This window comes from Triticum dicoccoides, chromosome 4B (genome assembly GCF_002162155.2).
Source record: "Triticum dicoccoides isolate Atlit2015 ecotype Zavitan chromosome 4B, WEW_v2.0, whole genome shotgun sequence".
In the NCBI taxonomy this organism is placed as follows: domain Eukaryota; kingdom Viridiplantae; phylum Streptophyta; class Magnoliopsida; order Poales; family Poaceae; genus Triticum; species Triticum dicoccoides.
Window position 1 is genome coordinate 674,508,032 of NC_041387.1, and position 14,007 is coordinate 674,522,038.

The window sequence follows — 14,007 nt, forward strand, 5'->3', positions numbered from 1 at the left end:
AAGTGATACCACAATTAACGAACCCCGGGGTGCGTTTACGTGTCGGTCATCAACACTCACAGTTTTGGCTGATTCTAGACGTTTCGTGGACTATTAGTCGAAGTTTTGGGGTCCTGGAGTGATTTCCACGATTAACGAAACCCAGAGTGCGTTTACGTGTCGGTCATCAACACTCACAGTTTCGGGCGGTTCTGGACATTTCGTGGACTATTACTCGCTGTTTTCGGTCCCGAAGTAATTTCCACGATTAACGAACCTCGGAGTGCATTTACATGTCGGTCATCAAAACTCGCGGTTTTTGTCGATTCTGACCCGTTTCGTGGACTATATATTACTCACCATTTCGGGGTCCCAAAGCGAGTTCCATGGTTGTTGAACCCCATGGTTCGTTTACGTGTCGGTCATCAACAATCGCAGTTCTGACCGATTCTGGCCCGTTTCACGGACTATTACTCACTGATTTGGGGTCCCTGAGCGATTTCCTTGATTGATGAACCCCCGGGTGCATTTATGTATCATTCATCAATAATCCTAGGTTTGTCCAATTCTGAGCTCTTTCATGGACTATTACTCTCCGTTTTGGGGTCCCAAAGTGGTTTCCATAGTTGTCGAACCCCAAGGTGTGCTCACGTGTTGATCGTCAAGACTCGCAGTTTGGGCTGATTCTGGCCCGTTTCTCGGACTATTACTCAGTTTTGGGGTCCCTAAGTGATTTCCATGATTGACGAACCCCGGGGTGGGTCTATGTGTTGGTCATCAACACTCACATTTTTGGCCGATTCTGATCCGTTCGTGCACTATCACTCTCCGTTTTGGGGTCCCAGAGCGATTTCTACGATTGACGATCCCCTGGATGCGTTTACGTGTCCGTCGTCAACACCCACATTTTTGGCCAATTCTGACCCATTTCGTGGACTATTACTCACTGTTGTGAGGTCTCGAAGCGATTTGCATAGTTGTTGAACCCCAAGGTGTGCTTACGTTTCGGTCACCAACAGTCACAATTTTGGCCGATTCTGGCCCGTTTCAGGGACTATTACTCACTGTTTTGGAGTCCCAAAGTGATTTCCATGATTAACGAACCCCGGGGTGCGTTTATGTGTCGGTCATTAGTACTAAATTTTTTGGCCGATTCTGGTCCATTTCGAGCACTATTACTCATTGTTTTAGGGTGCCAGAGCGATTTCCATGATTGACGATCCCCCAGGTGCGTTTACGTGTCCGTCGTTAAAACTCATTGTTTTGGCCAACTCTGACCCGTTTCGTGGACTATTACTTACCGTTTTGGGGTCCCAAAGCGATTTCCATAGTTGTTGAACCCCAAGTTGCACTTACGTGTCGGTCATCAACAAGCACAGTTTTGGGCAATTCTGGCCCGTTTCGTGGACTATTACTCTTTGTTTTGGGGTCCCGGAGTGATATCCACGATTAACGAACCCCGTGGTGCGTTTACTTGTCGGCCATAAATACTCCTAGTTTGGCCGATTCTGGACGTTTCGTGGACTATTAGTCACTGTTTTGGGGTCCCAGAGTGATTTCCACGATTTACGAACCCCAAAGTGCGTTTACGTGTCGGTCATCAACACTTGCCGGTTTTGTCGATTCTGACCCGTTTCATGGACTATTACTCTCACCGTTTTAGGGTCCTAAAGGGATTTCCATGGTTGTTGAACCCCAAGGTGCGCTTACGTGTCGGTCATGAACAATCGCAGTTCTTGCCGATTCTGGCCCGTTTCATGGACTATTACTCACTAATTTGGGGTCTCTTGGCGATTTCCCTGATCGATGAACCCCGGGGTGCATTTATCTATCGTTCATCAACAATCCTAGGTTTGTCCGATTCTGAGCTCTTTCACGGACTATTACTCACCGTTTTGGGGTCCCAAAGTGATTTCCATGGTTGTCGAATCCCAAGGTGTGCTCACATGTTGATCGTCAAGACTCGCAGTTTGGCCTGATTCTGGCCCGTTTCTTGGACTAATACTCAGTTTTGGGGTCCCGAAGTGATTTCCACGATTGACGAACCCCGGGGTGCGTGTATGTGCCAGTCATGAATACTCACAATTTTGGCCGATTCTGGTCCGTTTCGTGCACTATTACTCACCGTTTTGGGGTTCCAGACCGATTTCCACGATTGACGATCCCCTGGGAGCGTTTACGTGTCCGTCGTCAACACTCACAGTTTTGGCTAATTCTGACCCGTTTCGTGGACTAATACTCACCGTTTTGGGGTCCCGAAGCGATTTCTATAGTTGTTGAACCCCAAGGTGTGCTTAGCTGTCGGTCATCATCACTCACAGTTTTGGCCGATTCTGGCCCGTTTCGTGGACTATTACTCACTGTTTTGGGGTCCCGAAGTGATTTCCACGATTAACAAACCCCGGGGTACGTTTACGTGTCGGTCATAAACAATCAAAATTTTGGCCGATTCTGGTCCGTTTCGAGCACTATTACTCATTGTTTTAGCGTGCCAGAGCGATGTCCATGATTGACGATCCCCCGGGTGCGTTTACGTGTCCTTCGTTAACACTCATAGTTTTGGCCAATTCTGACCTGTTTCGTGGACTATTACTTACAGTTTTAGGGTACCGAAGCGATTTCTATAGTTGTTGAACCCCAAGTTGTGTTTACGTGTCAGTCATCAACAAGCACAATTTTTGCCGATTCTAGCCCGTTTCATGGACTATTACTCTTTGTTTTGGCGTCCCAGAGTGATATCCACGATTAACGAACCCCGGGGTGCGTTTACCTGTCGGTCATCAACACTCATAGTTTTGGCCGATTCTGGTCGTTTGGTGGACTATTACTCACTGTTTTGGGGTCTCGAAGTGATTTCCACGATTAACGAACCCGGGGTGCGTTTACATGCCGGTCATCAACACTCAAAATTTTGGCCGATTCTGTTCCTTTTCAAGCACTATTACTCATCGTTTAGGGTGCCAAAGCGATTTCCATGATTGACGATCCCCTGGATGCGTTTACGTGTCCGTCGTTAACACTCATAGTTTTGGCCATTTCTGACCCGTTTTGTGGACTATTACTTACCGTTTTAGGGTCCCGAAGCGACTTCCATAGTTGTTGAACCCCAATTTGCGCTTATGTGTCGGTCATCAACAAGCACAGTTTTGGCCGATTCTGGCCAGTTTCAAGGACTATTACTCTTTGTTTTGGGGTCCCAGAGTGATATCCACGATAAACGAACCCCGGGGTGTGTTTACGTGTCGGTCATCAATACTCTCAGTTTTGGCCGATTCTGGACGTTTCGTGGACTATTAGTCGCTGTTTTGGGGTCCCGGAGTGATTTCCACGATTAACGAACCCCAAAGTGCATTTACGTGTCGGTCATCAACACTCGTGGGTTTTGTCGATTCTGACCCGTTTCATGGACTATTACTCACCGTTTTAGGGCCCCAAACCGAGTACCATGGTTGTTGAACCCTAAGGTGCGCTTAGGTGCCGGTCATCAACAATCGCAGTTCTTGCCGATTCTGGCCTGTTTCATGGACTATTATTCACTAATTTGGGGTCCCTTGGCAATTTCTATGATTGATGAACCCTGGGGTGCATCAATAATCCTAGGTTTGTCCGATTCTAAGCTCTTTGATGGACTATTACTCACCGTTTTGGGGTCCAAAGTGATTTCCATGGTTGTCGAACCCCAAGGTGTGCTCACGTGTTGATCGTCAAGCCTCGCAGTTTGGGCTGATTCTGGCCCGTTTCTTGGACTATTACTCAGTTTTGGGGTCACGAAGTGATTTCCACGATTGACAAACTCCGGGGTGCGTCTATATGTCGGTCATCGACACTCAAAATTTGGGCCGATTCTGGTCTGTTTCAAGCACTATTACTCATCGTTTTAGGGTGCCAGAGCGATGTCCATGATTCACAATCCCCCGGGTGCGTTTACGTGTCCGTCATTAACACTCATAGTTTTGGCCAATTCTGACCCGTTTCGTGGGCTATTACTTACCGTTTTGGGGTCCCAAAGCGATTTCCGTAGTTGTTGATCCCCAAGTTGCGCTTACATCTCAGTCATGAACAAGCACAGTTTTGGCTGATTCTGCCCATTTCGAGGACTATTACTCTTTGATTCGGGGTGCGTTTACCTGTCGGTCATCACACTCACAATTTTTGCCGATTCTGGACGTTTCATGGACTATTACTCACTGTTTTGGTGTCCCGAAGTGATTTCCACGATTAACAAACCCCGGGGTGCGTTTACGTGTCGGTCATCAACACTCAAAATTTTGGCCGATTTTGGTCTGTTTCGAGCACTATTACTCATCGTTTTAGGGTGCCAGAGCGATTTCCATGATTAACGATCCCCCGGGTTCGTTTACGTGTCCGTCGTTAACACTCATTGTTTTGGCCAATTTTAACCCGTTTCGTGGACTATTACTTACCATTTTGGGGTCCCAAAGCGATTTCCATATTTGTTGAACCCCAAGTTGCGCTTACGTGCCGGTCATCAACAAGAACAGTTTTGGCCGATTCTGGCCCGTTGCGCGGACAATTACTCTTTGTTTTGGGGTCCTGGAGTGATATCCACAATTAACGAACCCCGGGGTGCGTTTACGTGTCGGTCATTAACACTCACAATTTTGCCCGATTCTGGACGTTTCGTGGACTATTAGTCGTTGTTTTGGGGTCCCGAAATGATTTCCACGATTACCAAACCCGGGAGTGTGTTTACGTGTCGGTCATCAACACTCACGGTTTTTGTCGATTCTGACCCGTTTCGTGGACTATTATTCACCGTTTTGGGTTCCTAAAGTGAGTTCCATGGTAGTTGAACCTCATGGTGCGCTTATGTGTCGGTCGTCAACAATCGCAGTTCTGGCCGATTCTGGCCTGTTTCATGGACTATTACTCATTGATTTGGGCTCCCTGAGCGATTTCCCTGATTGATGAACCCCGGGGTGCATTTATGTATCATTCATCAATAATCCTAGGTTTGTCTGATTCTGAGCTCTTTCATGGACTGGACTACTACTCACCGTTTTGGGGTCCCAAAGTGATTTCCATGGTTGTCGAACCCCAAGATGTGCTCACGTGTTGATCGTCAAGACTCGCAGTTTGGGCTGATTCTGGCCCGTTTCTTGGACTATTACTCAGTTTTGGGGCCCCGAAGTGATTTCCATGATTGACGAACCCTGGGGTGCGTCTATGTGTTGGTCATCAATACTCACAATTTTGGCCAATTCTGGTCCGTTTCATGCACTATTACGCACCGTTTTGGGGTCCCAGAGCGATTTCCACGATTGACAATCCCCTGGGTGCGTTTACGTGTCCGTCGTCAACACTCACAGTTTTGGCCAATTCCGACCCGTTTCGTGGACTATTACTCACCGTCTTGGGGTCCCGAAGCGATTTCCATAGTTGTTGAACCCCAAGCTGTGCTTATGTGTCGGTCATCAACACTCACAGTTTTGGCAGATTCTGGCCCGTTTCATGGACTATTACTCACTCTTTTGGGGTCCCAAAGTGATTTTCATGATTAACAAACCCCGGGGTGCATTTACGTGTCGGTCATCAACACTCAAAATTTTGGCCGATTCTGGTCAGTTTCGAGCACTATTACTCATAGTTTTAGGGTGCTAGAGCAATGCCCATGATTGACGATCCCCCAGATGCGTTTACGTGTCCATCGTTAACACTCATAGTTTTGGCTAATTCTGACCCGTTTCGTGGACTATTACTTACCGTTTTGGGGCCCCGGAGCGATTTCCATAGTAGTTGAACCCCAAGTTGCGCTTACGTGTCAGTCATCAACAAGCACAATTTTGGCTGATTCTGGCCCTTTTCGTGGACTATTACTCTTTGTTTTTGGGTCTCGGAGTGATATCCACGATTAACGAACCCCGGGGTGCGTTTACCTGTCGGTCATCAACACTCACAGATTTGGCCGATTCTGGTCGTTTCGTGGACTATTACTCACTGTTTTGGGGTCCCAAAGTGATTTCCACGATTAACAAACCCCGGGGTGCGTTTACGTATCGGTCATCAACACTCAAAATTTTGGCTGATTCTGGTCTGTTTCGAGCACTTTACTCATCGTTTTAGGGTGCCAGGGCGATTTCCATGATTGACGATCCCCTGGGTGCGTTTACGTGTCCGTCGTTAACACTCATAGTTTTGGCCAATTCTGACACGTTTCGTGGAGTATTACTTACAATTTTGGGGTCCCGAAGCGATTTCCATAGTTGTTGAACCCCAAGTAGCGCTTACGTGTCGGTCATCAACACGCAGAGTTTTGGCCGATTCTGGCCCGCTTCGTGGACTATTACTCTTTGTGTTGGGGTCCCGGAGTGATATCCATGATTAACGAACCCCGGGGTGCGTTTACATGTCGGTCATCAATACTCACAGTTTTGCCCGATTCTGAACGTTTCGTGGACTATTAGTCGCTGTTTTGGGGTCCCGGAATGATTTCAACGATTAATGAACCCCGGAGGTTGTTTACGTGTCGGTCATCAACACTCACCGTTTTGCCCGATTCTGGACGTTTCGTGGACTATTACTCACTGTTTTGGGGTCCCGAAGTGATTTCCTCGATTAACGAACCCCGGAGTGCATTTACGTGTCGGTCATCAACACTCGCGGTTTTTGTCGATTCTGACCCGTTTCGTGGAATATTACTCACCATTTTGGGGTCCCAAAGCGAGTTCCATGGTTGTTCAACCTCATGGTGCGCTTACGTGTCGGTCATCAACAATCGCAGTTTTGGCCGATTCTGGTCCGTTTCATGGACTATTACTCATTGATTTGGGGTCCCTTAGCGATTTAACTGATTGATGAACCCCGGGGTGCATTTATGTATCATTCATCAATAAACCTAGGTTTGTCCGATTCTGGGCCCTTTCATGGACTATTACTCACCATTTTGGAGTCCCAAAGTTATTTCCATGGTTGTCGAACCTAAGATGTGCTTACGTAATGATCGTCAAGACTTGTAGTTTGGGATGATTCTGGCCCATTTCTTGGACTATTACTCAGTTTTGGGGTCCCTAAGTGATTTCCACGATTAACGAACCCCGGGGTGCGTCTATGTGTCGGTCATCAACACTTACAATTTTGGCCGATTCTGGTCCGTTTCGTGCACTATTACTCACAGTTTTGGGGTCCTAGAGCGATTTAAATGATTGACGATCCCCTGGGTGCGTTTACGTGCCAGTCGTCAACACTCACATTTTTGGCCAATTCTGACCCATTTCGTGGACTATTACTCACCATTTTGGGGTCTCGAAGTGATTTGCATAGTTGTTGAACCCCAATGTGTGCTTACATGTCGGTCATCAACACTCATAGTTTTGGCCGATTCTGGTCCGTTACATGGACTATTACTCACTGTTTTGGGGCCCAGAAGTGATTTCCACGATTAACGAACCCCGGGGTGCGTTTACGTGTCGGTCATCAACACTCAAAATTTTGGCCGATTTTGGTCCGTTTCGAGCACTATTACTCATTGTTTTAGGGTGCCAGAGCGATTTCCCTGATTGACGATCCCCCGGGTGCATTTACGTGCCCGTCGTTAACACTCATTGTTTTGGCCAATTCTGACCCATTTCGTGGACTATTACTTACCATTTTGGGGTCCCGAAGCGATTTCCATAGTTGTTGAACCCCAAGTTGCGCTTACGTGTCGGTCATTAACACGCACAGTTTTGGCCGATTCTGGCCCGTTTCGTGGACTATTACTCTTTGTTTTGGGGTCCCGGAGTGATATCCACGATTAACGTACCCCGGGCTGCGTTTATGTACTACAACAAAAACTGCATGTAGAGACGTCATATTCTAAAGCTAGAGACATGTTATTTCATCTCTAGGCAACCATAGAGTCGACTTAGTAAAGCGTCTTTGGAGCGCCTCCCCACGAACCGTCTCAAAACACATAGACACGCTGTCTAAAGCATCTGTACATGGCATGAGACGCCATATTGGGACGTCCAAAGGTGTCTCTAGATATGACACGCTATATTTGGACGTTCAAGAGCGTCTATGATATGTAGAGTCGTTCTGTTAGACGCGCTCATACATCTCTACTAATAGGGATACACGCTATGTACAGACATTATATTTGTCTCTAAATATACAAAAGCTTCAACCATGTAATATTTTACTTTAAATAATATTTGATTTATTTCAAATGTGTACTTCGCCATTTCAAATCCAGTAACTTTATCATGCCATATGCTTGTGCAGAATGATCAAGAAATATTGTATATATCAACATCCACCCATATCACCAATCACATTCATAAGCAACAAATATCATGAACAATATGAAGGGATCCACCCATATCACTGATTGTATCCACAACCATCCCATTCACACAATTTCATTTAGTAGGAACAAACACCTTAGGTTCACAACTGAATCAAATAAGATCTTCATATAAAATATTCAAATAATTAAGAGATCATACAAACTTGGACAAAGTTTTCCTATAAAGCTAAAATCTGTATATAAAACATAATATTTGTCCATCTAAAGAATAATTCTTCTATAGTTCTCCCGGCTCCTGCAATGCACTTCTTTTCTAAATCTTGAGCTGCCCTGAAAAAGAAAGATAACAGAGAAATTTTTAGAATATATCTTTAAGACTATTATGAGAAGAAATGTACTTTGATGATGTACCATACCAGTGTTTGGCATCCCTCTTTGGTTCTTGCGCAATTGCTAGGATACAATTCCTGGTTAGTCTTTTCCGGTAAAGTTGATTCTATACAGCCTTGATTGAACTTATCAATTTTTTCAATGTGCCCGATACGAAAAACATAGACATTGTTTGACAATGAATCACAAGTTTATGCACACACACACCTTAGCAACCATGCGTGGTAAAGATGAACCAGTGTAATCCTTCTTGGTCCTCGAAGAAAAGCTAGGATGCAATTCCTGGGCAGTGGTCTGCTATATCCGGCAAAGTTGATTCTGCACTTTCATTTCTCATATCCTCAGTGGGGAATTTTCGCTTCAGGAACGAACGGATCATAGCCAACTCATCTGTCATGTTTTCTATATTATCTCCTAGTGCCCGCAGTGCAAATTGAACATTTCCTTTTTTTCTGAGGATGTTGAACAAGAGTTAGTCCCTGAGAAACTTTTATTTTGCACCAATGCTTATCACCATAATGGTACATGTTGGACTCAAGTGATACATGTTGGACTCAAGTGGAATAAGGTGATCTTGCCGTAAATATGACTCATACATGCATTTCACTGAAAAGGCACCCAAAAAGCACTTCAGAAGTTACTGTAACGCACACAACAACATACAAACCTGTAAACAAAAATCTTGTAGTGCACAATCTAAGAGCTGCTGATTGAACCTCCCTTCATCTAAGATGCAAAAATCATAACTAACGAGATAGTGGGATTGCACTAAGATGAGGTAGGAAATAGGATAGACTAAAATTACTACAGAATAGCAAAGTACATTGCAGCCTGTACAACCAAACGCTACCATGTTTTATGCTCCAGCATAAATGGAATTTGAGGTTATTTGGTCAATCTATATAACACCGCTTGTACTACTTTTGAGTTTTACCATATAAAGTTTGATTGGACCAAATAGTTGCTCACATATTTTCAAGAATATCTGTCATAATTGATTTCTAGGCAAGCAGGCAATTCAACAAACACTAAGGAAGAAAGGAGACGAAGGAGAAGAGGATCGGGACTTGAGATGCATAAATGAAGGAGCCCACTTCGGTTGATTTAATGGTAAAACAGTAGGGGCTATGGGATTTAAGAAATTACCTGCTTGACGTGGTGGAGGCTGAAGATACGGATGTAGGCGAGAGCTGCTTGCGGGCTATGTACCGACGGAACACGCACGCAGCTTCGAGTGAAGGATGAGACCTGCGTGGATCCGACTTTGTGACGGTGAGGATGGCGCTTCGTGACGCGGGGACGACGGACACCGACGGGGCTCCGATTAGCGAGCTTGTCGATGGAGGAAAACGACAATTTGCGGCAGGCCGCGATAGCAGCAGAGAGCAGCGCTTGAGGTTGAGGTTGCCACCGCGTCGGGTACACGAACGGGCGGTGCGCGGGGTGGTGGTCACGGCGCAGATTGGAATTGGTGGTTGGATAAATGGGGAGGTGGTGGGCCAAGATGGCGGCAAGGGAAAATATCCGATGATATATGGAGAACGAAAAATGGAGAGACGCGGGAAGTATGCGCCGTAAAGAAAATAATCTCCAGCGCCAAAACTTTTATAAGAGAAAATAGTCCGGCAAAAATTTGATTTAGTGGGAATAGTTTGGGAGCTCTAATTAATCACATGTATGGATGTGTTAAAAACGCATATATGGATAAAAGAATTGTTAGGTGTATCTTTTATTGGACCAATTCATATGCTTTGTTTTTTTCCAAAAAACAACAAACTTTATTGGGTAATATTCATATCCAAGTAATATCAATACAGTTTGATAAAAATAATAAAGGTAGTGGTAGATCCAAGTTGGGTTTCCCCCTCCGTCGCGTGCTGCCCGTGTCCACGGTGGACGCCGCCCCGACATGACATCCCTTCACCTATCCTTGTCAGCGATGGGGTGGTAGCGCGCCGCAACTCCTTCAAGCCGATTTTGACCAGCTGGTCACTGATGCGGTGTCAGCGTCCGATGTGGTGAACGTGGCCCAACATTGTGTCGCTCCTACCACTCCTCTCACGCCGCCTCTTGACTATCATCAAGGTGTTGCGTGATAATGTGTCGTCTCAACGACAAGGTAATGGAGTAGGCCCCCGGAGGGCTCCTTTTCCTTCACGGCCTTCGAAGTAAACCTACCGCACCGGTTCCAGCAAATCGTCTAATTTCAACAATACAGTGCATCATTGCAAAGACAGAAAGGGAAAACAGAGGTGACATATCGCAATTTGAGCTATATTTCACATGATATGGAGATAAAAAAATGAGAAGAACAACCTGCAGACAAGCTCCTAGCAGCAGAGGTGTGTCGGCGAGGTCGTTGCCATGGTTGGCAGCAAAGCGAGAGAGGAGTCATCCGGGTAGAGTATTCTGCGGGTGGTGGAGCCTGGCGTTGGGCGAGCGGTGTCAGGCTGCAACCAGCGTCAGGGGACCGGGGAGCTTGGCCTGGGGCAGACCGGCGTCAGGTGGAGGAGGAGCTTGTGCTATAGGGAGGAGAGTGGCGTCGAGCGGCGGTGGAGCTATGGCCAGAGGGCCCGCGGGGGATCGGAGTCGGGCGACGCCGGAGTTCGGGCTGTGGGCGAGTTGCGGCGGCGTCAGATCGGGCTGGGGGAGCGCGACGGCGTGTGATCTATGGGAGAGGGGGCGAGCGACGACAGAGGCTATGGCTGGGCCAAACAGCGGCGGGAGATTGACTGCTGGTGCCGAGGCGGCGAGCAGCGGCGGCGCTAGCTGGTGGTTTCTTTTATCATTTTACGGAGTTGCGTATCACAGAGGTATTTTAGGGAGTTGCGTATCAAAGGGTAGTATAATAATATTCCTACTAAAAAATAGTATAATATACATCAGCCCTGCTATATCTATGACTGTTCTTTTACGAATTGTGTACGACCTGGCATAGCAGTCGTCCATTGCATTCGCTGGATGATTGGGATGGCTTCGTATGAAAATCGAATGTGCTTTTATCGTACGTACAATAATTCACAATATACATAGACGAACAACTTTCTTTTTGAGGGACATAGAAGTACATTACAGAGGGAATGTTTAAAGTCGCAATCAAATAACAAAGTTGTATTATCAAAAGTTTAGTACAACTAATTTTCATAGATATCCGGGTTGAAAAAATGATTATTCAATTTTTTTAAATCTATGATAAGAACAGAGTCGCACATTAATACGTTTCACAAATCATCTCGAAGAGCAGAGACGCACATAAAGCGTCTCACAAATCGCCTCTTAAGTTAATTAAAACTAAATACTTAATTTTTTAGCCTAATTACAATCAACAGTTTGTGGTGCTTTGTAAACGTCTTAAGAAGCGTCTTTAGCTCGCCAGTGTCCATGAGCATACAGACGAATAGAAAAGCGACCCAGAAAAAGCGACCATACATGGTGTTTTTGTTGTAGTCATGTGTCGCTCATCAATACTCACAGTTTTGACCGATTCTGGACGTTTCATGGACTATTAGTCGCTGTTTTGGGGTCCCGGAATGATTTCCACGATTAATGAAATCCGGAGGTTGTTTACGTGTCGGTCATCAACACTCATAGTTTTAGCCGATTCTGGACGTTTCGTGGACTATCACTCGCTGTTTTCGGGTCCCGAAGTGATTTCCACGATTAACGAACCCTGGAGTGCATTTACATGTCGGTCATTAACACTCGCAGTTTTTGTCGATTCTGACCCATTTCGTGGACTATTACTATCCATTTTGGAATCCCAAAGCAAGTTTCATGGTTGTTGAATCTCATGGTGCGCTTACGTATCGGTCATCAACAGTCGCAGTTCTGGCCGATTCTGACCCGTTTCATGGACTATTACTCACTGATTTGGGGTCCCTTAGCGATTTACCTGATTGATGAACCCCGGGGTGCATTTATGTATCATTCATCAATAATCCTAGGTTTGTCCGATTCTGAGCTCTTTCATGGTCTATTACTCACCGTTTTGGGGTCCCAAAGTGATTTCAATGGTTGTCGAACCCCAAGGTGTGCTCACGTGTTGATCGTCAAGACTCACAGTTTGGGCTGATTCTGGCCCGTTTCTTGGCTATTACTCAGTTTTGGGGTCCCGAAGTGATTTCCATGATTGATGAACCCAGGGGTGCGTCTATCTGTCGGTCATCAATACTCATAATTTTGGCCGATTCTGGTCCGTTTCGTGCACTCTTACTCACCGTTTTGGGGTCCCAGAGCGATTTCCACGATTGACGATGCTCTGCGTGCGTTTACATGCCCGTTGTCAACACTCACAGTTTTGGATAATTCTGACCCGTTTCATGGACTATTACTCATCGTTTTGGGGTCCCGAAGCGATTTCCATAGTTGTTGAACCCCAAGGTGTGCTTATGTGTCGATCATCAACACTCACAGTTTCGGCCGATTCTGGCCCATTTCGTGGACTATTACTCACTGTTTTGGGGTCCCGAAGTGATTTCCACGATCAACGAACCCCGGGGTGCGTTTACGTGTCGGCCATCAACACTCAAAATTTTGGCCAATTCTGGTCCGTTTCGAGCACTATTTCTCATTGTCTTAGGGTGCCAGAGCTATTTCCATGATGGACGATCCCTTGGGTGCGTTTACGTTTCCGATGTTAACACTAATAGTTTTGGCCAATTCTGACCCGTTTCGTGGACTATTACTTAGAATTTTGGGGTTCCGAGTGATTTCCTTAGTTGTTGAACCCCAAGTTGCACTTACGTGTCGGTCATCAACACTCACAGTTTTGGCCGATTCTGGCCTGTTTCGTGGACTATTACTCTTTGTTTTGGGTTCCCGGAGTGATATCCATGATTAACGAACCCCTGGGTGCGTTTACGTGTCGGTTATCAATACTCCCAGTTTTTCCGATTCTGGACGTTTCGTGGACTATTAGTCATTGTTTTAGGGTCCCGGAGTATTTTCCATGATTAACAAACCCTAGAGTACGTTTACGTTTCGGTCATCAACACTCGCGGGTTTTGTCGATTCTGACCCGTTTCATGGACTATTACTCACCGTTTTAGGGTCCCAAAGCAATTTCCATGTTTGTTGAACCCTAAGGTGCGCTTACGTGTCGGTCATCAACAATCATAGTTCTTGCCGATTCTGGCCCGTTCCATGTACTATTACTCACTAATTTGGGGTTCCTTGGTGATTTCCCTGATTGATGAACCTTGGGGTGCATTTATGTATCGTTCATCAATAATCCTAGGTTTGTCCGATTCTGAGCTCTTTCATGGACTATTACTCACCGTTTTGCGGTCCCAAAGTGATTTCCATGGTTGTCGAACCCCAAGGTGTGTTCACGTGTTGATCGTCAAGACTCACAGTTTGGGCTGATTCTGGCCCGTTTCTTGGACTATTAC